Genomic DNA, 27,049 nt, shown 5'->3' with positions numbered 1-27,049 from the left:
ACATTGTGTCTCTTCATTAGAGATAGTAGATACAGAGCTCTTCATTCTTTATTTTTTCCTCAAAAAATTAAAAACAGAACTCTCCTATGACCCAGCAATTGCCCTACTAGGTATTTTTTATTAATTTTAAGTTGAAAAAGGTTTTATATATTTTATTTGTATTTGAACTCCTTATTCTTTAGAGTGAGTTGAGGGGCGCCTGGGTGGCTCAGTCTGTTAAGTGATTGACTTCAGCTCAGGCCATGATCTTGTGGTTCGTGGGTTCAAGCTCTGGTTAGGGCTCTGTGCTGACAGCTCAGAGCCTGGAACCTGCTTTGGATTCTGTGTCTCCCTGTCCCTCTGCCTCTCCCCCACTTGTGCTCTGTCTCTCGCTCTCTCTCAAAAATAGACATTAAAAAATTATAAAAAATTAGTTGTGTTTTGTGTATATATTATATAACACATATAAATATAATTGCAAACAGACTACAAATATACTACTGGATGCAGCAGCATAATGTAGTGTTATAAGGAAGAAAAGAATATTTGGTATACACACATATATACAGAGAGAGAGAGAGAAATTCAGAAAATATGGAGGACATTTATACCCTTTTTTCATACCAACCTCATAAAGGTCAGTTGTCATGCTCTCTCAACAAATGGTCCCTTGTTATATTCTAAAACCAAATGTCCTTCTGGTCAGACAACTGGTCTTAGCCAATAAGGCATTTCTGGTGCTTTTGTGTTCTTATGCAAGGGTGGACTTCTTCCAGCATTGTAAGTGACAGAGGGAAATACTCAATGGGCCACACGAAATCTTAACTAACATTATTTTGGGACAGTCTAGCTCAGAAGTCAAAAACAAGATCTTAGGAATCTGACCTGCGATTGAATTCTGGTTCTAGCACATACTAGCTCTGTGCATTGGACAAGTTTCATAATCCCTCTGAGTTTCAGTTTTCTCACTGAGTTTTTGTGTGATGAAATGAGAAAACATTTGTATTGTCTCTGGCCTTGTAGTAAGTGATCACTAAATGGTATTGTTCCATTGTCATTACTGTTAATAGTAATAATAATAATAATAATAATAATAATAATACATGGAGTGGTTAATGCTTAACGCAAGACTTACCTTTGGGAAAAATATCATAAATAATAAAGCATAAATATTATTTTTTGGATATTTTTGTCATTGGTCTAATTTTGTGTAATCAGTCACCCATCATATTTCTCAGTAAATGGTGCCATGTATGAAAATTCTGAAGTTTTCTTAAATGGGCTAGAAATTCCCTAGAGTTAATTTATTCTTAGCTAACCATGATGTTTGCTATGTAGTGTTATATTCTGTGCCATGCATTTGCAGACTGGTAGGTGCTTTCAGCCAGACAATTGTCCTGGATTACTGCTGACTGGTACCCAGTTTATATAGGGTCTACCTTCCACTTTATGAAAAGTCGGTACATCATTTATATTTTACTTAATTCCTATGGGGCTTTTCCTAATACCTTACATCTCTCAGAAAACAACAGATGGAGGTATTTCCAGGACATCTATCACTGCTAAAGCCCCTTAGGGAAGTTTTCAAGAAGACAATGATTATTACGGCCACCTGCCATACCTTCTCCTGATTGCTGTTGCAAAAGATGCATAAGTAGTACATTAAAAGAAGTCAAGTCCTGGCTTCTACTGACAGAGGTAGAGAGCTTAAAAGAGAATTCCTCCCAAACTTACAGCAAAAGAAATCTTGACAAACAGTGAATTCATTTTTCTTGAGCCCACTGGAGTATTGAGGTTGCTGGGAAACCAGCAGGCTCGGAATTTAGGAAGAGGCAGTTCTGCATGAAGAAATGAGACACAAGCCCTTACTTACCTGGGAAGAAGGCAGCCAGACACCTGTAAGAATTCAGCCAGAGTGATTGATGAATATGTGGAGTCTGGCTGAGTGCACACTAGCAAAAGGGGGTGAAGCTAGGGGCCCCACAAATAAAGGCATTTCTGTGTGAACCCACCATGAGCTCACGTAAATGGTTGGGAGAGGCTGCAGAAAGCCTCCCTTGTGGTACATTGCTGGAGGAGAGGAACAGAAGTAGCTGTGGGAGGGGCAAAAAACTCCACTAGGACCCTTTTTTGCTATGAACAAAAGCCTTCATTTGTGTGGTATGTGTGTAAGGATGAGCACTATCATCCTTAGGTTTCTGGTGAAATCCTACTATATGTGGAGAAAGGGAACAGGAAAAAACTCTTAACTCCTGGGGAAAATGCAGGTACACATACTAGATGTAGAAGTAACCCAGAAGAGGGGTAGGATCACTGAGAAGGCTATACCTCCGAGACTTAATGATGTAGTCCAAGACTGAGGCTTAATCAGAACAACAGAGACCACTTCCTTCCTCCGTTTATTCCCAAACCAGACTAACAAAAAAGATACAAAAATAAATTTAAAAAAGAAAGACAAGATGGAACAAATAAAAAAACAGCCAGCAAGATAGTGGGTTTTAATTCAGTCATCTCAATAATCACATTAAATGTGAATGTTGTAAACACAACAGTTAAAAAGAGAGAGATTGGCAGATTGGATAAAAAAAAAAAAAGAAAGACCAAACTATACTACAATCCACTTTAAAAATAAAGACAGATGGGTTAAAAGTAAGAGGATGGAAAAAGATATACTATGCAAACACTAACCAAAATAAAGCTGGAGTCATTATATTAATATCAGATAAAATAGACTTTAAAGGAAAGACTGTTCTCAGGGATAAAGAATGATTAAATAATTATAAACGGCACACTTCTCCAGGAAGATGTAACAATCCTGCGTAGGTGTATACTTAACAACAAAGTTCTGAAATACATAATTCAAAAGCTGATGGAGTTGAAAAATGAAATAGACAGTGTTTTCTCTGTAAATGATAGAAGGTAGAAGAAGGTTAAGAGTATAATGACCTGAACAATGTTATCAACCAACTTGACCTAATTGACATTTATAGAACACTCCTCTTCATAACACATCCTTCTGAAGTGCATGTGGAACATTCACCACAAGATACTATATTTTAGGCTGTAAAACAAATCTTAACAACTTTAAATTATTTATTTATTTATTTATTTATTTATTTATTTATTTATTTATTGACAGAGAGAGACAGAGAGAGAGAGAGTGTGAGTGTGAGTAGGGGAGGGGCAGAGAGAGATGGAAACACACAATCTGAAACAGGCTCCAGGCTCTGAGCTGTCAGCACAGAGCCCGACACGGGGCTCAAACTCACAAACTGTGAGATCATGACCTGAGCTGAAGTCAGCTGGTTAACTGACTGAGCCAACCAGGTGCCCCAAATCTTAACAACTTTAAAAGAATAAAAATTATGGAAGGTATGTCTATGAGCCGTAATGGAATTAAACCAGAAATCAGTAACAGAAATATACCCAGAAAACTCTAAAATATAAGGAAAATAAACAATATACATCTAAATAACCTATGTGTCAAAGGGGAAGAATTTGAAAATATTTCAAAAAAACTGAGTGAAAAGGAAATGCAGCATGTCAAATTTGTGAGATGCAGCCAAAGCAATGCTTAGGGGGAAAATTATAGCGTTAAATGATTTATATTAGAAAAGAAGAGGGGTGCCTGGGTGGCTCAGTCGGTTAAGCGTCCGACTTCAGCTCAGGTCGTGATCTCACAGTTTGTGAGTTTGAGCCCCGCGTTGGGCTCTGTGACACGACAGCTCAGAGCCTGGAGCCTGCTTCGGATTTTGTGTCTCCCTCTCTCTCTGCCCTTCCCCACTCATGCTCTGTCTCTCTCAAAAATAAACATGAAAAAAAATTAGAAAAGGAGAAATGTCTGTAACCACTAATAGAAGCATCTATCTTTTTTTTTTTTAACGTTTATTTATTTTTGAGACAGAGACAGAGCATGAACGGGGGAGGGGCAGAGAGAGAGGGAGACACAGAATCGGAAGCAGGCTCCAGGCTCTGAGCCATCAGCTCAGAGCCCGATGCGGGGCTCGAACTCACGGACCGTGAGATCGTGACCTGAGCTGAAGTCGGATGCGCAACCGACTGAGCCACCCAGGCGCCCCTAGAAGCATCTATCTTTAAAAAAGAGCTAGAGAAATAAGAGCAAATTAAAACTAAACCAAACAGAAGGAAGGAAATAATAAAGGGCAAAAATCGATGAATTGGAAACAGAAAAGCGATTTAGAAGTATCAGTTGAAGCAAAAGCTGGTTCTCTGAAAAGATCAATGAAATTAATAAACCTCTAGTCAGACTGACCCACCACTGAGATGGCCTGGAAACTGCACACTCGGTGCCCAGATCTCAGTTTCTAAATGCCAGTTATGGAAACGAGGACTCCTTGGAAAAGTAGGCTTTAAGACTGAGGGGGGGGGAAATACATGATCCTGGAGCATCATGTGGTGCCACAAAGTGAGGAAGTGCTAATCAACAACAACAAAAGAACAGGATTGTGTGAAATACAAGAGCTGTCACGAAAGAGCTCTCAGTGATCAACGCTGGAAGGATGTTAGCAATAAATAAATAAATAGTTATAACTCAAAAAATAAAATAAACATCCATTAGTTCATATTGATAAAAACAAAAGTAGAATAATCTGGTTATTTAATGGGGAGAAAGGACAACTCTCTTTATAGAAGAATTCCAATTAATAAATATAGAGGAGTGAGGGAAATAGAAAATCACCTTCGGAACACCACAGCCGTAGTTGCTCACAGTTCCCATGATGAATCCTAAAATTAGTAAGTGAAAGCTTGATTCAAAGTACCCTCCCCCAATATTTGTCAACTACAAAGGGAAAAAATAGTAACTTTATAGTGGAGAAACCTGTAAGACGCTACCTTAACCAAGGGATCAAGGTTAACATCACCAGACATATTGACATTATGACCCCTTCCCTGATTTGACGTACTGAGAAAGGCACATCACTTCTATGGTATTCTTGCCGAAAACTGTAACTCCAGTCTAATCATGAGAAAACATCAGACACACCCAAATTGTGGGACAGTCTACAAAATACATGACCAGTGCTCTGCAAATGTGTCAAGGGCATGAAAGACGAGGAAAGACTGAGGAATAGTCACAGATCAGGGAGACCCTGGAGAAATGACAACGAAATGCAGTGTGGAATCCTGGATTGAAACCTGGAACAGAAGAAGAACATTAGTGGAAAAACTGACAAAATTAGAGGAAAACTTATAGTTAATAGCATTGTACCAATATCACTTTCCTGGTTTTGACAATTGTACTGTGGTTATGCAAAATGTTGATCAACCCCAGGGAAAGCTGGGTGAAAGGTATGTGGGACTTCTTTGTATAATCTTTTCAACTCTTCTGTAAGTCTAACATTATTTCAAAATTAAAAGAAAACAAAAATTGGGAGATCTTTTGATGAAATAGCCCCAAGGAAAGAAAGAAAGGCTCTATTGTACTATAAGGGAATAACAACTTTATTTTTTATTTTATTTTTTTACTTTTTGCCTCAAAAAGTGACATTTATTCAAAGAAAAGAACACAAATGACAAGATGTCCATCCCTTGGCTCCCTTCCTTCCCCTCTGAAGGGACACCTTTAGATGGTGAATGAGACTTGTTTAGAAGAGAATCTTGCACACTACCTCTGGCCCCTGTGATTCCCTGCGTTCTTGGGACCTCAGCTTGTTTGAAGACATCCTGTTCTTCCAGGCACTCTTTTAACTCTTTCTAGATCTTACTTTGGCTTTTTATCCGTCTCAACTAGGTCTTGGAAGTGATGATGACTTTAAAATCCCTTTTTTAAAAAAAAAGCCAATTTTCTTTCTCTAAGAGAGGGGTGAATATTTGTCCTCTTCTCTTCTTTTACTGACTGTCATCATTGGGGCCAGGGGGTGCAAATTAGCAGTTCATCTTCTGATTCGAACTCTGTCTAGCCAACACTTTTATTTATTTGTGTGTTTGTCTGTCTGCTTAGAAATTAGATTTGCAGGGGGGGTTACCTGGGCGGCCCAGTTGGTTAAGCGTCTGACTTCAGCTCAGGTCATGATCTCATGGTTCCTGGGTTCATGTCCTGCGTTGGGCTCTGTGCTGACAGTTCAGAGCCTGGAGCCTGCTTCAGATTCTGTGTCTCCATCTTTCCTTGTCCCTGCCCTTCTCCCACTCTGTCTCTCTCAAAAATAAATAAACACAAGGGGCGCTTGGGTGGTTCAGTCGGTTAAACGTCTGACTTTGGCTCAGGTCATGATCTCACGGTTTGTGAGTTCGAGCCCCACGTCAGGCTCTGTGCTGACAGCTCAGAGCCTGGAGCCTGATTCAGATTCTGTGTCTCCTGCTCTCTCTGCCCCTCCCCCGCTCATGCTCTGTCTCTCTTTCAAAAATAAATAAATATTTTAAAAAATTAAAAAGAAATAAACATGAAAAAAATAAAAAAAAAAAAGAAATTAGATTTGCAGGGAAGCATGACCTCTATAGCACTCTTTGTCTTATGCTATGCTGTTTTATACTCTTACGTTTTTTGTATGACCCCTGAAGGCATGTGAGTTTTTGATATTAGGTGAATATAATGAATTACATATAATTTATGGTGTTTGTTCATGATCTTTGCTAATCAGACCTCTTTTCCAGTCTGACTGAAATTTCCAATCCTGCTACTATGGTTTTTTTAGGTCCCTCTTTGGAATTGTGGCCCTCCTATAGAAGCTTGGGAGTACCTAAATTTTTCCAAAACTCCCCAGGAATTTTGATATGCAATCTCAAACAGGATCCTCAGGCTTCCAGGGACTTTCACTCACATATTTTCTTAATTTATCTTAATATTACTTCTTTCTTTTATTCATAAATTTATGACTGTTCCATTTAGGGCACTGATTCTAAACAGGGTCAGAGATTTTTCCAATCTCTGTGTTTGTAAAAACACTCCTGCTGGAGAGCCTGTGTGCCTCCTGGTGACATTCAGTGTCTCCCATGGATTTGGGGGTCCCTGATGGGTGTCCTCACATCTGAGGTTGCAGCAGGTAGAATGGTTAAGAACCAGTGCTATAAGGTTTTGTCGTGTGCATGTGTGCTTGTGTGCACACGTGCGTGTGTATGTGCCTGCATGACTTTAGATCCCAAATTATTTACTTTTAGGTAAGCAGATGCAAGAAGGGGGATCCATCATGGCCTTCGCTGTTTACTTTTTTCTGCATTGGAAACCACCCCGCCGTGGCCCCCAAACAAACGGAATGACGTAAAAAGAAGGCCTTGAGCCATCCAGCCTGTTCTACTTTAACCAGTGAAAGCTGCTCTAAGGAATTTAGAAGAAAACCACAATTAACTTCATTTGGCTCTCATCTTGAGTGTCACATTAAGAATCATCTGACCTTACCTCTGGTGGGCAGGCTATCCTTTTTGGAGTGATTTGGTAACATATTTTCTGCTTTTATCATGATATCTTCCCTCTTTATCTTTGGAAGAGGAAAGAGCATGCCATGACATGGGAATCAAATGAACCTAGGGTTTAATCCTCATCTGATGATTACTGCATCTGACCTCAGACAAAGAACATAAGCCTCATATTCATCATCTGCAAAGTAGGGGAAAGTCTGGCTTAGAGGGTTGTGGTAAGCATAATATAGCCCTAGTTTATCAAAAAGGAAACCAAGGCAAGAAAGGATTAAGCAATTAACTCAAGGTCCACAGACTTTGAACCCAGATGGTCTGACACTACTCAGAACCTGCCTACCAGGTCCTTCTGCCATGCAGCTCTACAGAGGGCCAACATGAACTTACTTCTGATCTGTCTCAAGATGACCCACTGTAGAGGTTTCTGAAAATACTGTCCAGTGTCCTACATTGGACAATTCTTGAGTTAGGTGCTTAGAATATTTTTATCTTTGACCGTGAGCCTGGCAAGGATGCTGACAGCATACTTTTCAGGTATCCAAAGAGAGGGTGGGTTTGTACATGGACTTAGGCAAAGAGGGATTTGCATGGGCTATAGTTTTCTGCCCCAGCAGGAGGTGTTCCTGGTGACTGCTTCAAAAAACTAATATTATCACTTTAAAAAATGAATGAGTGGGTCACCTGGGTGGCTCAGTTGGTTAAGTGTCTGACTTTGGCTCAGGTCAGGATCTCACAGTTACTGAGTTTGAGCCCCACATCAGGCTCTGTGCTAATAGCTCAGAGCCTGGAGCCTGCTTCAGATTCTGTGTCTCCCTCTCTCTCTCTCTGCCCCTTCCCTCTGTCTCTCTCACTCTCAAAAATAAACATTAAAAAAATTAAAAAAAAAAAGAAAAAACCATAAACGAGTAAGTGAATGAGTGAAGTATTTAATAACTGACATAACAACAGAGAAATTCTCAGCAGAGTGCCTGGAACATAGTAAGCTCTTCATAACTCTCGTCTCCACCCTCAGTCACCTCCTTCTCCTTCATTTGATCTTAGCTTAATATGTTATTTCTTTCCCCATAAACTGAGGTCACTGTCCTTTCCATTATATTATCGTTAATCTCAGTCCAGTATTGAAGAGCACTGATTTTCGGGTGCTACAGCTAAAGTGCCTTTCAGAGTGATGTGAAATTAGAAAGGATGGAAGCTACTTTGGATGACAGAACTGGGTCCCAGGCATCAGGATAAAAGGATGCACTGATTCTCACACTCTGAAATATAATGGGGCTAAATGTAAGGTCTTGTGATGGGGTCCAGAAAATTAACTGCATGAAAGCAGAATGGGAGAGATGTGTGGCTTAGCGGCCACAAATGTAAAAGATACTTGGGAGATGAAATTGATAGTTGTAGTGGTTATGACACAGATTCGGTTGCTGTCATCGACCTAAAATAACAACGGTGTAAATAAATGAAAACTTTATTTCTCTCTCACAAACTGAGAACAAGCAGTACAGGGTGAAACAACAGCAGTAGAAACCCAGGATCCTTCTATCTTGTTGCTCGGCCAGACTTCATACACAAGGCTATCAGGTTCACATTCCAGTCACCGGGAGAGGAAAAGAGGGAAGGGAGGGCATGATCTTTTCCTTTAAGAGCAGGACTAGTAAATTCTACAATTCACATCTGCTTTTATCCCACTGGCTAGAAACCAGTCTTCTAGCCACACCTTCCTACAAGGTAGGCTGGGAAATGTAGTCTTTTTTTAAAAATTAAAAAAAAAAATTTTTTTTAAGGTGTATTCATTTTTCGGAGACAGAGAGAGAACGTGAGTGGGGGAGGGGCAGAGAGAGAGAGGAGACACAGAATCCGAAGCAGGCTCCAGTCTCCGAGCTGTCAGCACATAGCCCCACACGGGTCTTGAACTCATGGACCACAAGATCATGACCTGAGCTGAAGTCGGAGGCTTAATTGACTGAGCCACCCAGACACCCCAGGCTGGGAAATGTAGTCTTTAACTGGTAGTCATGTTCCTAGCTAAAAATTTTACTGCTAGGTATGGAGAGGAGAATGAATACTGATTGAACAATTAGAAGACTTACAATTAAGTCAGTATGATACAATAGTGCAATTTGTTTGCAAAAAAAGAAAAGTCTTGGGCAATAGTACATTGTGTTGATAGAAGAATAGTATCTTCTAGAAACTGGAGTTGGGAAATATTTTCTGAAAAGAGCCAAATAGTAAATATTTTAGTCTTTGCAGACCATGTATGGTTGGTGTTGCAAATTTTTTCCTATTGTTGTTTTTTAATATAATCCATTAAACATGTAAAAATCACTTTTAGCTCATGGACTAGAAAAAAATAGCCTTACCAAGGGCTATAATTCGCCAATTCCTATTACAGAGCATCGATGGCGATGAGCGTGGAATCAAGCCCTAAGATGTGAAAAATATGTTCAGGGTTGATGATCAAGATGATGAGGAGGGGACTCTGGATGAATTTGCAAGAGCAATTATTGAAGGCATTGATTGCTTTTAGTTTGGAGAAGCTAAGACTTTTGATGGCATTGTTTTCAGATTTTGAATGACAGTTACGTAGTTAGTATGTTTCCAAAGGGAGGAACTGGAATCAGTGAGAGGATGCTCTGGAGACAGACTGGGGCCCAGCATAAGGAAGGTCTTTCTCATTTATGGAGCCCTTATTGCCAGGCACTGTTCTAAGCACTTTACATAGATGGTCTTACTTTATTCTCAACAATCCCATCAGGTAGGTCCCATTTTTACCTCTACTTTCCAGATAAGACAAAGCAACATTACAAGGTTATATAACTTGCCTAGGCATACAGGCTACTAAGCGGTAGAGTCATAGTAACTACAACCCTCTACTGCCTTCTTGCATGCAAATTAAATGAAATTAGAGATGTATATAATTTAGCAGGCACTTAGAGGCAGAAGAAGTGTTGTTGCAGGTGATAATCATTATTATAAGCCATAGGAAGTACCCTGTCTCTCGTAATGGTGCTTGTATTGGTTTCCTGTGTAACAGATGACCGAAAACTTGGTGGCTGAAAACAATGTATTTATTTGTTTTGGGTTCTGGAGGCCAGAAATCTGAAAGCAGTTTCATTGGGCTGAGATCAAGGGGTCATCAGGGCTGTGCTCCTTCCATAGCCTCTAGGGGCAGAATCTGTTCCTGGCCTCTTCCAAGCTTATGGTGGCTTCTCTGTTTCCTTGGCTTGTGGCCACATCACTACAGCCTCAGCCTTTGTGGTCACATCGCCTTCGCCTCTCTGCGCTCTGCCTCTCCCTTATAAGGATATGTTGATTACATGTAGGGCCCTCACAGATAATTCACTATAATCTCCCCATCTCATGACCCTTAAATAAATCACACTTTTTGCCATGATCCATTCAGTTCCCCCATTCTTTTTTTTTCTCAATATTCTTGGCTAATGGCTCTTCTGCTGTTTTTGTTTGTCATTGTGTATTTCAACCTAAAAACTTCCTTATTATCATTGTAATGTGGTTGTGGGAAGAGAGGAGATAGATGGAATTGTAATTGTCTGTCTTCCATGATGATCCTCTCATCCTATTTTTTATTCTGGTGATTTTACTTACTCATCTCCATTGAGATTTTCCATTTTTGTTGTTGTTGTTGAAATCATGGAAGTTTAATTCCATATCTCTTTCTCTCCCTCTCTGTCTGCCTAATATTTCAAAACTTACAACAATTAAACTTTACAACCACACGATCAATTATTTTTATACTTTACCATACCTTTGATTGCTTTAGTTCTCATTATACTTGCCTATATAACATATCTTCTCCTTTCTTGAGTTCATTATTCTGGCTTTTTTTTTTCTTGGCCAGAATAGATCTTCAAGTAATTTTTTAAAAATTTAATAAAGGGTATTGGGGTGATACAATTTCTGTGTCTTGGAACATGCCTTTCTTTTGTCATCACATATAAGAGAAATTATAGTTTGGCAGCTGGTAGAATTCTTGAGTTACTACGATAACATTCTCTTAGAATTCTATAAAAATCGTGCCACTGTCTTTGATCAGTGCATTGAAGATGAGAAATATGTCAATCTGATTTTCTTTTATTTTTTTAAATTTTTAATGTTTTTATTTTATTTTTGAGAGAGAGAGAGAGAGAGCATGAGCAGGGGAGGGGCAGAGAGGGAGACACAGAACCTGAAGCAGGCACCAGGCTCTGAGCATCAGCACAGAGCCCGATGTGGGGCTCGAACCCACAAACCCGGGGCTTGAACCCACGAACCACGAGATCATGACCTGAGCAGAAGTCAGAGGCTTTACTAACTGAGCCACCCGGGCGTTCCAATGATTTTCTTTTCTTTTAAGCAGCCTGAGTTTTCTCTCCTATCGGGAAGTTTGTAGTTACTTCTCCCTGTTTTTGGAGGATCAGCCCACATCCTCAGCAGTATTCTGCTGCCTGGCACTTAGACTTATATGATCTAAGGCCTAAAGTCTTTCTTCAGCTCAAGGAAATGATCTTCAATTTCTTCCTTAATTATTGCTTTCCCCTTCATTAACGATGTTGTCTCTTTCTGGAACTCCTATTTATTAGACTAATTTTGAATATTCTGGATCTCTCTGTTATATATTGTGTCTAATATGTTTATTTCAAATAACCTTCTCCTCCTCCTCCTCCTTCTCCTCATCCCATAACAAGCTGGGGTCCTGCCCCAATTCAGCCTCTACTTCTACCCATATTAGGGACAAACTTCCACTTTCCCAAGATGTTTCGGAGTAGCTGCCGTTCTGTGTGGAGAGAACCATCTTAGTTCCTGATGTTCTTTAATTTGCTTCTGAACTGATGCCCAGGACTCTGTCGTTCACACTCTGATCTGCTGAGCTTGGGATTTTCCAAGACCCTTCTCTGGAAACCTATGCACTTTCTTCTTAAGAAGTCTGTGCAGAACTGTGAGCTTATCAGCACCGATCAGCTTTTCCTCACCCACAATCCACCGACTTTACATCTTCCTTATTTTCTACAAAATGTTGCCTTTATTGACAGCATCTTTCTCTGATCCGCAACACTGCCACTCATGTTTTGGTCATTATCTCTATCTCTATATAGCTGTACCTATATCTATATGTATATATGTTTTTTTTTTTTTGAGGAGTGGGAGTAAATGTATATGCCCATTTACCATCCCAGAGATCAAAAGCCCCAGAGTGGAAATACAGGGTAATGAAGCATCATCTGGGTTCTGGACCAAATGACCTTGCAGCCTCTTCTAGCTCTGGGAGGCTTGTCTCTGAAATCTAAAGAATAAAGAGGCATAATGAAAGGTTTGAGAATCAACTTTCACAAAAAGGTCCAGAGAGATAGGGTTTAATTTAGTCAGGAGAACAGAGTGAGGTAGTCAAATGGCGAGTCACATTAAGCCTGCTGAAGATAGGGCAAGAGAGACTAAGCTTAAATTACAGCCACAGTGACCCAGGTTGGTCACTACAAAGACCATTTAACTCTCAAACACTTGTGTGACATCATGAGGCATTGCAAAACCCAGGGAAAAAGCTTCCTTCTCCGGTGAGTGTTCTGGAGGGTAAGGGCTATTCTGTTTAAGGGAAGAGAATGGGCTGAGCCTCCTTCCAGGTTCCCTGGCAGCCTTGGGGTATTATAATTATGACACCTTGGTGCACGCGATGTTGGATGGGGAATAAAGCAGCAGATAAACTCCCAAAAGTAAAAAAAAAAAAAAAAATCGTGTTTTCACCTCGCCTTGCTGAAAGATATATATTTTTAAATGTGAGAGACTGTTTTTGTCAGGAACACTAGCTCCAAATCTTTAGAACTGAATGGAGACATCTTTAATTTCTTCCCCAACATGCTGGGAGGAATGGGGTTTTCAGCGGCCCCCTCTCTCCCTGCAGCTGGAGGTTGCTGGAGACTCGTCCACATTTCCTGGCAGTCCCTTCCCCCAGGGCTGGGTACAAGAGAAGCTGGGAGAGGGTAAGGGGGCAGACTAGGGAAAGGAGTGCAGGGCTCCCTGTGGTAGGTCTGAGCCTTGTCACACTGCCTTTTGGGCTGAGGTCGCTGGTGGCCACGGGAGAGCCAGTTCCAACCTGTGTGGCTGGTGACATTTCCGGCTGCCAGTGCCCAGCCAATCAGTGACATGCCCAGCTAGCTGGGGCGATGACACATGAAATATGATAATTTTCTGCCAAAGAGCCCTGGAAGCAGGGAGAGAAGAGTGTGTGTGTGTGTGTGTGTGTGTGTGTGTGTGTGTGTGTGTGTGGCTGGGAGGGATCAGCACAGGCTGTGCCTGCCACAAGGTGGGAGGGGGACAGTGCATTGGTTTTGGTAGTTTGCCAAGGGAAGGAGTGGGCTCTGATGTAGGGCGGGAGGGACATGCCCAGGGAGTGTCTGTAGGCACATCAGGGATGCTTTTCAGGTAAGCTGCTGCTGCCACAGCTGAGTGGGAATCTGAGAAGAAGCAGCCAGTGCCGCCATTAGGAAGGTCTAGGACTCCCCGGATAAAAAAGAAACTGCAAAGGGCATTTTCCTTCCTTTCAGACACGAGTGAGGTTAGGAGTTTTGGGTTCTTCTTGGTGCTACCTCTTTAAAAGCCAAACCAAAACTGGAATAACTACTATCCAAGTGGCTCAAGTACTTAATGAATAATTTTTTTAAAAAAAATTGGGATGGAGGTTATCTCCCCCTCCCCCACTGCATTTTTCTACCTCTGGGCTCAACCTAGCCCTGGGGGGGGCGGGGGAAGGGTTGTTAACAAAATCTTGAAGAAGGGCCTAAGTCTGAATCTTAGAGACTCTAAAGGCCCAGGTGGTAGTTTGGATTCTGGATTCTGGTTGAAAAAGAAAATGTCTTGGAATAAGACCTGGTCCTAGATTACATGATCCTTTAGAAGTAGTGCTAGAACACTTCTTTAGTTTGAGGACCTGGGACCTGAGGCTGGAGGGCAAGGGATAGGGCAAGGAGGGCCCTGTGGTTAACTCCGAAGTGGCCGAAGTCCTTACTTCCTTCAGCCCCTTTGGCAGGCTTCCAGGTCTTTTGACAGCAGTTAGGGGCTTGTGAGGGGTGTCACCCGTGCTGACAGGAGTCCCTTGCATTGTCTGACCCGGTGAATGTGTATGTTCAGAAGTGAAGGATCATAGTGTTTGCATAACATGCTGATTAGTCACTGAGGAGCCCATCACTGCAATAAATATGTGTCTCTAGTTTTATACCTTGCATTTGCAGCCCCCCCCCCCCCGCCCCATCTTGTTAAAAAGCCACAGATGAAATCATGATCACTTTGTGCAAGTCTATCCTGTGGCTTTAGGCCTGGGACCGGCTTCCTGCTCTCGGAGTAAGAGCTATTCGGAAGTGGTAATTGGTGTACTGTACCTTTAAAAGGTTAAAACCTCGCTCAAAAAAGGTCTGGACTCATAGTGGAAAAGACAAGCGAGGCATGGGTTGGCTCTGGATTCAGAAAACAGCTGCTGATTAGATTCTGTGTCTGCGGGCTGAATTCATTCCGTGTTTTTCAGCAGCAGGAATTCAAGAGGGATGCCGCTGTTTGGGTTTCTGATCGTGATTTATATTTATTCAGAGGAATAACAGAGGGTGGATCTGTTCCCGGCGCGAGCATGCTCACAACCAGCCGACTCTCCCATTATCCAGCTGCCTAGTTTGGTGCTTCGATGTACATGTACATTCCGTGTGCATATGTGTGTATACAAACACGCACGCATGCCTGGACGGACATACGTATGCACAGGTTATTTTTTAAGGACAATTCTTTCAATAAGGTCTTTACCCCTTACTTGAAACAGGTGTTCATGAAAAAAATGCACAAAATCCTGACTGACCGGAATAATTCATGAAGAAGGGGCTGGATCCGTGGGTCAGAGAACACAGGACCAGTTTGCCATCCCAAGGCCGAAGGTAGGGGACTCTGGATTTTTATTCGGCGGATGGATTCCTTGCGCATGATTTTATTTATTGTGCTTTTGCCTGCGGCCGCCTCGGGAGAAATGAAATAGCGGGCTGCGATTCCATCTTGACGTTGCCTTTCTTGGGCAAGGTGTCCGGGTGGGCGGCCGCGCGGCGTGCGGTGCCCTGGGCGGGCTGAGCGGCTGCTCGGCCTGGTGCCGGGGGAGCGGCGCGAGCCTCAAGTGACCCCCGCGCGTCAATCCCGGCGGCCGCGGCTGTAACCCTGTGCGCGCCGCGCGCTCCGCGCTCGCCCGCCGCCGCCCTGCACCCGAGCCACCGGCTCGCCAGGGAGCAACCCTTCCCCCCCTACCCCCCACTCCCCGCCCGGGCGATCGCCTCGCCGCCCGCCGCGGCACCTGCGCTTCCTGCTGCCACCCGGGCTGCCGCCCCGGGATGGTTCGGGGTCACCGGAGCGGTCTCCGCTGCCCAAAAGGAGGTTGGGGTGATGCTAGGGGCCAAGGCAGAGGGGGAGCTTCCCCCTCTCCCCTTACAGCCCCCCTCCCGTTACTGGAGCAGAGCAAGCTGCCTCCCCTCCAAACAAAACCGAACAGTAACCAAACTCCTGCTCTGTTGGGGATTCTTGCCCCTCTCCAAGTTGTGCCCCACATGTTACCGTCTTTTAACGCTGGACACCCTGGTGACACTGAGGGGCCCCAGCTGAGACTGCGCGGGCTGCCGGAGGACTGCCGAGCCTGGCGGACAGCCTGAACCCGCGTAGCCTGGGACCCAAGTGATGTGGAGGAGCTGGGAGGCTGGGTGTTGATTTCCTTGAACGTGGCTGCTTCGGTTTACCGTTGCAGGTCAGGACAACTTCTGTGGTTCGGCCCGCCCTTGAACTTTGGGGGCAATGATTGCAAGCAGGAGGGTCTGTTTCTGGCAGCCCTTGGCATTGTCACCGCAGGAGCCAGGTGCCCCGCCCCCCCTTCCCCTGCCACATCGGTGCGCTTCGGTTGTGTTAAACCTGGCTTGTTTTCTGGGCTTCGGGGGTGGGGAGATGGGGGGGGTGCGCTGAGAATGGGGTGTGCGCTGAACTGATCTCCACGAACGTTCTCCAGCCCTCGTCTGTGTGATTATGTAATCCCAACTAATGATCAGACCCTGCGCCCGAGCAGCTCCCCATTATTTCCTGGGCCTCCCCCGGACTGAAGGAGCTGGGTCCCACGTTTAAGATGTTTTTATGTAACTGTGTGTATGCTGGGGGCAGGGAGAGTGTGGAAAAACGTGGAACAATCAGAGCACCTTCTGTGAAAAACACAGGGGCGAAGACCACGTGTTTGCTGGGGACAGGGTGGAATTGGCTTTGGGTGGGTGTGGACTTGAAGACCCTCCCATATCCCTTGCAGCTAGTCATTGCTTGTCTGAATTTTCCTGTGGTCCTTCCATCCCTCTTGAACCACGTAGAAGCTTGGAATCACCCCCGCAGGGCCCCTAGGTTCCTAACTGAGGGGTGAACACGATCCTGAATCCAGGGTGACCACCCAGGCTCACTTGCTTTGGGTCCCAGCTGTTCTTCATGCCTCCCAGAAAGGGAAGAGTCTCTGGGCCGCTGGGGTTTCAGTTTTGTTCTGGGGTTGGGCTGCACTGTGGGGCTTGAGAAAACCTCGGAGGCCCACTGAGCCGCTTGGCATGTGCTCTTTAAAACTGATGGCTTGCAGAGGCTAGAGACCCTGTGCATTCTTTCATTAAAACGTTGTGGGATTCTTTGGGGGAAGAATCAGGAGCACAGGACAGCTCTCCCACTGGGATACCTTCGGGCAGGAGGGGAAGGCGTGTATAATACTCAGCTCCCTGTTCTTCCCCCACGTTGTTTGGTTAAGGCACCCAGAAGACAGAATTGTCAACATGGGGCTCCTTTATCACACCCCGTAGCACCGCAGCCTGGGGCTGCTGGGTAGACTTGTTAATTTGATGGGAAAGTCTGGCCTCTTCAAGCTAAAATTGTTTTTTTTCCTCTCAGCACCCTGGTGGGTCTGCTTTAAGAGCCAACTACTAAAGGGTACACATGGCAGCCGCTCAAGATGTGTTCAGCTGGCACTGTTGCTGGATTGTCTCCGCCCATTGTGTTTCAGCCACTCTCCTCGGAGTGCAGAAGGGTGTGCTGCCTCCGGGTCCTTGCCAAGTGAGCCTTTGAGGCGGCTAGTGTGTGAAAGGTACAGGCAAGAAGAAGATGCATTTAGTCTGAAGTCCTGGCAGGTTCCAGGCCCCAATTTGACGGGAAGTAATGTACCGAAAGCTGTGCGACAACTTGGTAGCTTTTACCTTGTCTCCCACTTCCTGCTCTGTGAGTTACCGATGTCTTTCAGGTTCTTTTCCGGCTCCACATTGCCCACCAGGGAGGCCCTGACATACTGTTGTTCATTCTGTCTCTGGTGGGATCAGAGCATGTTTACAGACCTACAGATGCACAGGGAAGGTAGGGTAGGGAACACTGGCCACATGAACAGGAAGCACTGATGTTTCAGGCCAGACTTGGCCAAGTGTTGACCCATGTTCTCCATCTGTAAAATGGGTATAATCATCACAGCCTTACCAAGCCCACGGAAATATCTCGAGAAGAAACTGAGATGGGCTAAAAATGAGACGTGCTCTGTAGCTCATGAATATTAAGATAATACCACAACCGTCTGCAACTCACATTTTCACAATTTCGCTTATCCAGTTGGGACCTTAGTGGTAAACCAAGAGAGAGAGATGTCATAAATCCACGAGGTACAGTTCGTGTATTTTGACGATTGCAGAACATTTCATACTTTCTTTCAGGAGTCTTCAATTAGGTAAAGTCCTAAGGAGCTTGGTTTTAATTTGTCAAAAACACTTAACAAATTGGAAGAGATTGATACAGTACTGAACATGGGTAATTAAAGTTCTTTTTGACATGTGCCAGTTAGAAGTACTAGTAATGCAAGAAACAGAAAAAATTAAAAAAAAAAGTTGAAATAAGATTTAAAAGGTATAGGAATTAAAAGCGTAGAATTTTAAGGCTATCTAATGAAAGTGCTTAATGTAAGCAATTCAGTGCAATATTCTGTATTTTGATAGGTTCTTCAGAACTCTGTTTTGTAGCCCAGTAACTGATGTTCACAGTGACCTTTATGCATCAAGAACAGTTTTAGTGACGTGCTCTGTGCCCAGTTTAAGAATGCATCTGAATTGGAAGTATTCCCCAAACGATTTTTTTTATCATGATGCTTAAAGGAAAAAGTGCATTTATGGAGGATAACAGAACACTTGAGGTTTAGAGATAGCCAGGAGCTTGTTGATCAAAATATCAGAACTATAAAGCACTCCTGTTGAAATTGAGAACTTTGTGACCTTTGGCCAAAATTTAGCAGGTTACGGTTGTGCTGGTATTATATAGTGCTTATATTCTAACATTTGATGCTGTGGAAAATACTAAGGAAAACACGGGAACCCCAACCTGCCTGCTCGTGACCAGACACACACGTAGAGCCTTCCAGTTGGCTACTCTAGTGCTGGAATTAACTGGAGGAGACTCGATGATAGAAAAGATGAAGCAGGAGAGGTCAACCCTAGTGGCCTGCATCTCTTACGTCAGAGTAAGATGTAGACTCCCCGCAAGCAGTGTGCTGTTGAAAAACTAGTAAAAAAAATGAGTTCAAGGTGTCATGGCAACACTCTCATGCTACACTTTGGTGTTTATGCAATTCTGACATTGTGCTCAAAACTGGAAAGCTATCTGTGTTACACCAGCAGTGCTAAGCTTGGCCTGACCCTTCTGCCGATTTCCTTAGTTACAATTTACTCCCAAGACAAAAGCAACAGAAAAAAAAAAAAAAAACCACAAGCAGAGGACAACGAATGCTGATGCATTTTTAGAAGTATTTAAAAAATGTTTTTAATGTTCATTTATTTTTGAGAGAGAGCCTGCACACACACACACACATACATACATACACACACACGCACACACACACACACACACACACACACGTGGGGGAGGGGCAGAGGGAGAGGGAGTCACAAAATCCAAAGCAGGCTCCAGTCTCTGAGCTGTCAGCACAGAAGCCCAATGTAAGGCTTGAACCCACAAACTGTGAGATCATGACCTGAGCTGAAGTCGGACGCTTAACTGACTGAGCCACCCAGGCATCCCCAAGAGTGTTTTTGAATTTGATGCATACGTCAAAACATGAAGACACTAATTTAAAGTCACAGAAGAGTTCAATTTCTAGATGCACATTAATTCATCATTTGAGTAAATCATTTCAAGACATTTTTGAACTTGCTGAAGAAAAAACCTGTTGTTAACAATTCATTGAATATGGTCAGAAATGCACAGAACTGTCCAGAAGTTCCATGTCTATAGGCAAAGGGTTACTGCTGCAATAAGGTGGGGAAAGGGGTATTCTCCCAAATCCCAGGGGGCTTAGAAGGCAGAGGAGGTAAGGGTTGGAGGTGACTGAACTGCACTCTCCAGAGTGCTGCCCTTTCAGAAGGGTCACACTTGGGAATATGTGCTTGGGCCATTGATCCGGCTTGTTGGTGAAAACCATGCGTGCACGAGTGATAGGATTCCTCTCCTCATAACTAAGTGTTACAAAAATACCAGGTGTGGCTGGCACTTTTGTGAGAAAAGGAGAAGAGTGGGGCTTTACATCTAGATAGATGTGCAGTAGAGATGAGCTGAGAGTGCCTCATAGGGAAGGTTGTCTCAGGAATCTTGGAAACCCTCTGAATGCACATGAGTCCTGGAATTGGGGTTCAGAACCAACTTTTAAAAAAAACCGAGTAATGTATGCACGACTGATAAATCATAGAAAGTGATGCAGAAAAATAACAGCAGAATCATAAATACACGACATGCTCTGTGAGCCTCTGACACCGAAGTTAGTTTGTTCACTCATCCATTGGACTTCCAGGCTTGGTGTTAGAGGCTGAAGCTATCTTAAGATCAGAGGAGCCTGGTAAGAATGGACTGATTTAATTTTAATAGAAGAATTCTGAAAACCTCAATCAAGATTCAATATGGCAGACCCTTGACGTTTTCTACAGAGAGATTTCAAACTTCTGGCAGATCTCCAAATTTGGAGATGCAGAAGTATTTGCATAGGCTCTTGACTTCCTTCTGAATCAGGTAGAAACCTGATTCTACCTCTCTGTCCAGAGAGGAAAGCTTTCCATGATTAGTCACCAGCCACCAATTATTTGCCTTTTCAATGCACAGTCAAGGAAATAAAGTTTTTCTCACTTCCAGAGTTTCTGTTTTCCTGGCGGAAAGAGCTTTGTCAAAGCTCCCTCTCCAGCTAAGAGACCAGCTCTTGCCCTGTTGCTTTGCAACGCAGAGTTAACACTTGTGCTTCAGGGGGAGGAAGGTTGCCATTCAAGGTTGTTCACAAATAACTGAGAAAGTGAATATTGAAGCTACAAATGCCAGGCATGGCTGGAGTTGCTAAAAAATCATACTTGTGTGCAGCCTTTCAAGCTGCCTCCACTCCCGGGCCCTCAATATATACTCACCACACTCTTAGAAACTTCCCCTGGCTGTCAGCAAATCTCAGTGAAGAGAATTGGGGCGTCACACGGCTGACACATGTGGTAAAGGACTAAAAATGAGAGCATTACCATTGAAATCTAGGCAAGAGAAACAGGATGTAGTCATTTGCTCTGTGCCCTCATTTTAAGGATTTCAGAATTTGAGAAGATTCCAGGAGATTTTATTTTATTTTTAAAAAATATTTATTTATTTTTGAGAGAGAGAGCATAAACAGGGGAGGGGCGGAGAGAGAGAGACAGAGAGAGAGAGAGACACACGGAGAGAGGGAGGGAGGGAGGGAGGGAGGGAGGGAGGGAGGGAGAGGATCTGAAGCAGGCTCTGCAGTGACAGCAGCCAGCCTGATGCAGGGCTCAAACTCAGGAGCCATGAGATGGTGACTTGAGCTGGAGTTGGATGCTCAGCCGGCTGAGCCCCCCAAGAGCCTCGAGATTCCAGGAGATTAAGGAATAACAGCCTTTTGATTATAATTATAATAAATAAAAGAGTCAGAAAAATGTACTCTGGAGGTCAGGGCTTGCTGCACCTTACTGGAGAGATTCTTGCAAGGATGTTTCTGGAGTGATTTGGGTGGAAGCTCTTAGAATTTTAAGTGAGTTTAAGGGCTACCCCAATTGCAGTTGAAGAGATCATCTTTGCCAGGCAACTAGAAAGATGTGGCAGGAACCACAGCAATTCGTTATAAGAGTGTCTTATTAAATTTTTCTCTGTGAACTTCTTTTTAAATAATGTTGATAAAATAGCCACTAGATACAAAAGAATACTTACAAACTGTATATAAAGGTGCAAAGGTACTCACCAGTCAGCTAACAAGAAAGAATGTTACTCTTACCTTTGAAGAGTGTTACTCTCACCATCCTGTCCCATCTCCCCCCTTTTCAGGGATAACTATTTTCTGGACATTTCTGCCTCTTTTCCCAATGCTTTTCTTTATTTATGTTTTGCATCCCTAAACAATATCTCTAACTGTGTATGTTCGTGAACTTTGTGTAAACGGAATCATACTGTTTGTATTCCTGTGTCTTAAGTACAGAGTCAGCCCATGCAGACCAGAAGGCTGCATTGGTGGGCAACAACTGAAATATTTCCGTATCCGTTGGTGGTAAATTGCTGATCACCTGACCACCTCTCCACAAACCCCCCCTTCCCCCAAGTGCTCTCACAAGACCTCTTCAATTCCCTTCACCTTCCTGAAGGGAATCCCACCTGGCACAACAGGGGGTCTTGGGACCCAGCTCCCACACTGTGTTTGGGATTCCTTCTGACTATGGCAGCTGGTTGTTCAATGCTTCATTCCTGGATTTGTTCATGTTGCTGAGTGTAGCTGAAATTTGTTCACTTTGCTGAACTGTAATATTCCACTGAATGAGTATATTGCGGTTTATATATCCTGTTACTAACAAACACTAAAGGTTTTTCCAGTCTTTTTTTTCTGGTTTAAATAATGCTGCTGTGAATACTCTTGTTCAAGCCCCCTCGTGAGCATGTATATAGGTTTACTCAAGGAATATACATAGGAGTAGAATTACTGGTCGTAGACTGTGGGCACCTTCAGTGCTACTAGCCTAGTTCGAAATTAATTTCCATTATGCTATGTGAATTTCACCTCAATAAAAATAACTAGTTTCCACTGTGTTTAACCAATTTCTATACCCAGCTGCAGTGTGTAGTTGTTCCTTTTGCTCTATTTCTCGTTGCTAACGCTTCATGTTTTGTTGGATATTGTCAGAAACTTTTGCCAGTCTTACGGGTATATAATAGTATCTTATCTGGTTTTAATTTGTATACATTTGATTACTCGAGGGGTTCAGCATCTCCCCAGATGCTTGTTGACTTTTGGTTGTGTGTGTGTGAAAGAGTGCCTTTTCAAGTGTCTTGTCCATTTATTTTAAAATTGGGTAGTGTGTATTTTTCTTATTTATTTGTAGAGGTTATTTATGTATGTTGGAAACTATATTCTTAGTGTTGATAATATCCTCTCCTAATTTCTGGAATATTTCCTGGTCTTTTTTAGTACTTTTAGAGTGGCAGGAATTCTGAATTTTGACGTAATAAGATTTTATCAGTCTTTATTTTATCATTGAGCTTTTCGTATCTTTTTAATGACATCTTTCCCTATGGCAAAGTCATAAAATAGTCTCCTGTATTGCCTTCCAAAAGTTTTAGTTTTGCTTTTCATGTTCAATAGTTTCCCTTGAGAATGATCCTCTCTATGGATTTGATATTCTTTATCAGGATAAGGAACTACCTTTTTCAGTAGTTTGCAAAGTGTTACTTTTAATCATAAATGGATCTTTCTAAAATACCTTTCCTGTATTTTTGAGAGGATTTATGTAAGTTTTTCTTCCTTTAATTTGTTAATGTCTCGTCTCCTACTTTCCAATGTAAAATTAATCTTGTTTTCCTAGAATAAACCTGACTCGGTCATGGTGGATTCATTTTGTTATTTGTTGCTAGATTTGTCTGACTAATATTTTGTTTAGAAGTTTTGCATCTATATTCATTCATGAGTGTATTGGACTGCAATTTTCATTTCTCACATTATCCTTGTCAGGCTTTTGCATCTAGTTCTGCTAGACTTGTAAAGTGAGCTGTAGAATACTTCCTCTTTATCTGTTCTCAAAAAGAGTTAGGGCTGGGATTCTTTCTTCTTTGGGGATTTTTCACTGGAGATTCAGTTTCTTCAGTAGTTATTGATCTATTCAGGTTTTAGTTTTTTTTTTTTCTGGAATTGATTTTGGTAAGTTAGATTTTTTTTTTTTAGCAATGTATCCATTTTGTCTGAGTTTTCAAAATATTTTACCATAAAGTTATTTATAATATGCTTTTTAATTTTTTAAGCTGTATGGCATCTGTGGTGATATAACTCCTTTTCATTTATATTACTATTGTGCCTTCTATATTCTTTTGTTGAATACCCTTTTCAGAATCTTGTCAATCTTATTAATCGTTTAAAGAACAGTTGTTGATTTTGTGATCCTCTTTTATTTTCTAGTCCATTAATTTCTATACTAATTTTTATGATTTTCTCCATTCTAAATTATTTAGGTTTGATCTCTTGTTCTTTCTGAACTTCTTGAGAGTTTGACTTTTTTCCTCTATGAACATTATAGGTTGTGTATTTTCCTTATGGCTTCATCACACATTTTTTGATATGTAGTATTTTTGCATCATTTGGTTCTAAGTGTTTTATGATTTCTACTATTATTTATTCTCTGACTCATAAGTTAGGTGTGCCTGTGTTTCTCAGTGTCCAGACATCTGTTTTTTTTCTTGTTGTTACATTTTTGATGTTGATTTCTAACTTAATTGTATCATGGTTGGTAAATGTTGTTTGTAAATGTTACTCAACATTTTATATTTGTTGAGGTTTGTTGTGTAAGGCTCAGTATGTGGTCAATTTTCACAGTGTTGCATGGGGTCTATCATTGTTAGCTCTATTATCTTTTGTATAGCTCTGTTAGATAAAACTTCTTAACTGTGTTGTTTAAATCTTTTCTGTCATTATTGATTACTGTCTGCTTGATCAATTAGTCATTGAGAGAAGTGCCTTATAATGTCCAACTATGACTGTGGATTTCTCTGTTTCTTCTTATGGTTCTGCCAATTTTTTTGTTTTATATGTTTTGGGCCTTTGTTAATAGGTACCTACAAGTTTAAAATAGTTTTATCTTGCTGGTGAATTGGATCTTTTATAATGGAGTGGCATCTGTGTCTCTAGTGATTCTTTTAGTCTTAAGGTCTATTCTGACTGATATTAACAGAGATTTACCAATTTTGTTTTGTTTAGTATTATCTGAAGGAGTCTGAAATACATTTTTTAGAATTTTCTTATGTGAGGGTCTGCTGGTGACAGCTTCTCTGTTTTTTTTCTTTGCCTGAAAATATAGTAACTTTTTCTTTGTTTTTGAAAGCTAGGGTAGGATTCTAGGTTGACAGTTATTTTCTCTCCAATACTGAGGATTTTCTCTCCAATAATGAAGATATTATTTGCATGTTTTCTGTTTCCCAGCATTGTCTTTGAATTTTTTTAATGTTTTTATTTATGTTTGAAGGAGGGAGAGAGAGTGAGAGAGCGCGCGCATGAGCAGGGGAGGGGCAGAGAGAGAGGGAGACTCAGAATTTGAAGCAGGCTCCAGGCTCTGAGCTGTCAGCACAGAGCCCGAAGCGGGGCTCGAACTCACGAAATGTGAGATCATGACCTGAGCCGAAATCGGACGCTTAACCGACTGAGCCACCCAGCCGCCCCTCCACCATTGTCTTTTTTTTTTTTTTTAATATATGAAATTTATTGTCAAATTGGTTTCCATACAATCCACCATTGTCTTTGAAATCTACTATCAGTCTTGTCTTTCCTTTGAGAAAAATCTTTCTTTTTTTTTTTCTGACTACTTTTGAATGTTTATTTTTTGTCTTTGGTGTTCTACATTTTCACAAAGATGCACCTAAGTGTATATTTCTTTTAATTTTTTATATTTGGTACTCATTGGACTTCCAGGATACATGTAATAGTATCATTTGCCAGTTATGGGAAATTCTTATCCTGTCTCCTCAGGCCACAAAAGATGAACCTCACATTTACTTTGTTGGGCAGATATCCTCATACTAGCTTCAGGGCTTGGCTCCCATTCTGGGCTCCAACTTGTACTTGGTTTTCACTTTCCGAATATTTCTTACAAACTTCCCAGCTCATCAGTCGTTCAAAAAGATGTTTTTCAGGGTGTCTAGGTGGCTCAGATGGCTAAGAATTTGACTTCAGCTCAGGTCATGATCTCACGTTTGGTGAGTTCGAGCCCCGTGTTGGGCTCTGTGCTGTCAGCCCAGAGCCTGGAGCCTGCTTCGGATTCTCTGTCTCCCTCTCTCTCTGCCCCTCCCTGCCCAAATAAATAAACATTCAAACAAACAAACAAACAAACAAACAAACACCAAAGAGATGTTTTTCTATACTATCTAGTTGTCTTTGTTGTTTTCAGGAGAGTTGCCTACATACTTCATTCCCTACAGTACTGGAAATAAAAGTCTACAGAAGTTCATTAGCTGCTAGGGGGTTAATTCTTCTTCCTTGGTAATTTGGGAGAACTCCTGGATTTTTAGCTGATTTTCATTTCCAAACGTTGGCTATTATGTTTTGGCAGGGCATTTCTTCTGGAGGCACCTTTTTTCCCCCAAACCTGGAACAGAGTTAATTAGGATTAGAGATGGTCTCCTCTCTTCCACTCACTAAGGGCTAAATGCTCAGAATTGCTACCTTTTCTTTTCTGGCTACCTTTTTTTTTTTTCTCCCCCCGTGCCTTGGGCTGAGTTCCACCTTCATGCTACCCTCATGTCTTTATTTTTAGTTTGTGATTGAATGGTAAGTCTTCCCACCTGGGGACCAACTCTCTTTTGGGAAAAAAAAGAAGTACAAGCATCCAGTTCTCTAAGACTGGCTCTCTCAACTGCCAGCAAGTGGGACTCAGAGACAGCTGGCATCCCCAGACCCTCCCTCTGCCCACGTGGCTGGGTTGCGCTTGACTGAACTCAACTTGCATTGTTTTTGGCTGATGGACTTTATAACTCTCTGTTGCTAGGAGGGGTTTGTCCAGGAGAGCTCTGACTGGCTACTTTCACGTGGCTTACTCCTGGGCAGGTGGGCTCACTTTCTTGTGTATTCGTGAGGGGCTGCTGGGTTGTCATTGTCCCCTTTCCTTCCTGTGAGCCTTCTAGTGGCAGGGCACAGCAGATGGACGTTCCGGCTGCCACGGACCCCCTGCAGACCCGGTGGAGGGAACGGTGCCAATATCATGTTCTGTCCCCATTCGTGCTGCCTGCCTGCCCTATTAACTTCTCTGTTCACCTCTCATCCAGCCAGGCCAGGGGCACCCCTGGTGTCAGGTAGCCAGGCAGAAACTGGTTGAGCTAAGGATTTCCTCTTTCCTTCCATCTTTTCCAGGGTTTGAGATGGTAGGAGCTCATCTTGCTGCTACCCCAGAGCAGGGTGGCATTTGCTCCCCTCTTCTGCCCACCTCCGTTTCTCCCCTGCTACAGCCCCTCACCCCAACCCCATCCCCCAAGGTTTTAGAGAGAACAGTTCAAGGGCGAATGAACATTTTTCTCGGATGGAGACAAATGACCTCCCCTTTTCCCAAGGCCAAGTCGTTCTTGGAAACGCCTTTCCTTTTTTTCACCTAACATATGCATACTTTCCACCTGGGAGGCAGAAGCTACAGAGGAGCCCAATGAGAGAGCCTCATGGGCT

At 42.5% G+C, this 27,049-nt stretch overlaps 1 protein-coding gene across 2 annotated transcripts in view; it reads left to right on the top strand.

The window, feature by feature from the left end:
* The window catches only part of HIVEP3 (HIVEP zinc finger 3), a 473,376-nt gene that overhangs the window by 80,337 nt on the left and 365,990 nt on the right, over positions 1-27,049 (top strand). For both annotated transcript variants that reach the window (XM_053212411.1, XM_053212404.1), the window contains exon 2: positions 15,140-15,251. The gene's annotated coding sequence lies outside the window, so the exon portion shown is untranslated. The remainder of the gene's footprint in view (positions 1-15,139; positions 15,252-27,049) is intronic.

Source organism: Acinonyx jubatus, chromosome C1 (genome assembly GCF_027475565.1).
Source record: "Acinonyx jubatus isolate Ajub_Pintada_27869175 chromosome C1, VMU_Ajub_asm_v1.0, whole genome shotgun sequence".
In the NCBI taxonomy this organism is placed as follows: Eukaryota; Metazoa; Chordata; class Mammalia; order Carnivora; family Felidae; genus Acinonyx; species Acinonyx jubatus.
This window is presented reverse-complemented; position numbering and strand designations above follow the sequence as displayed.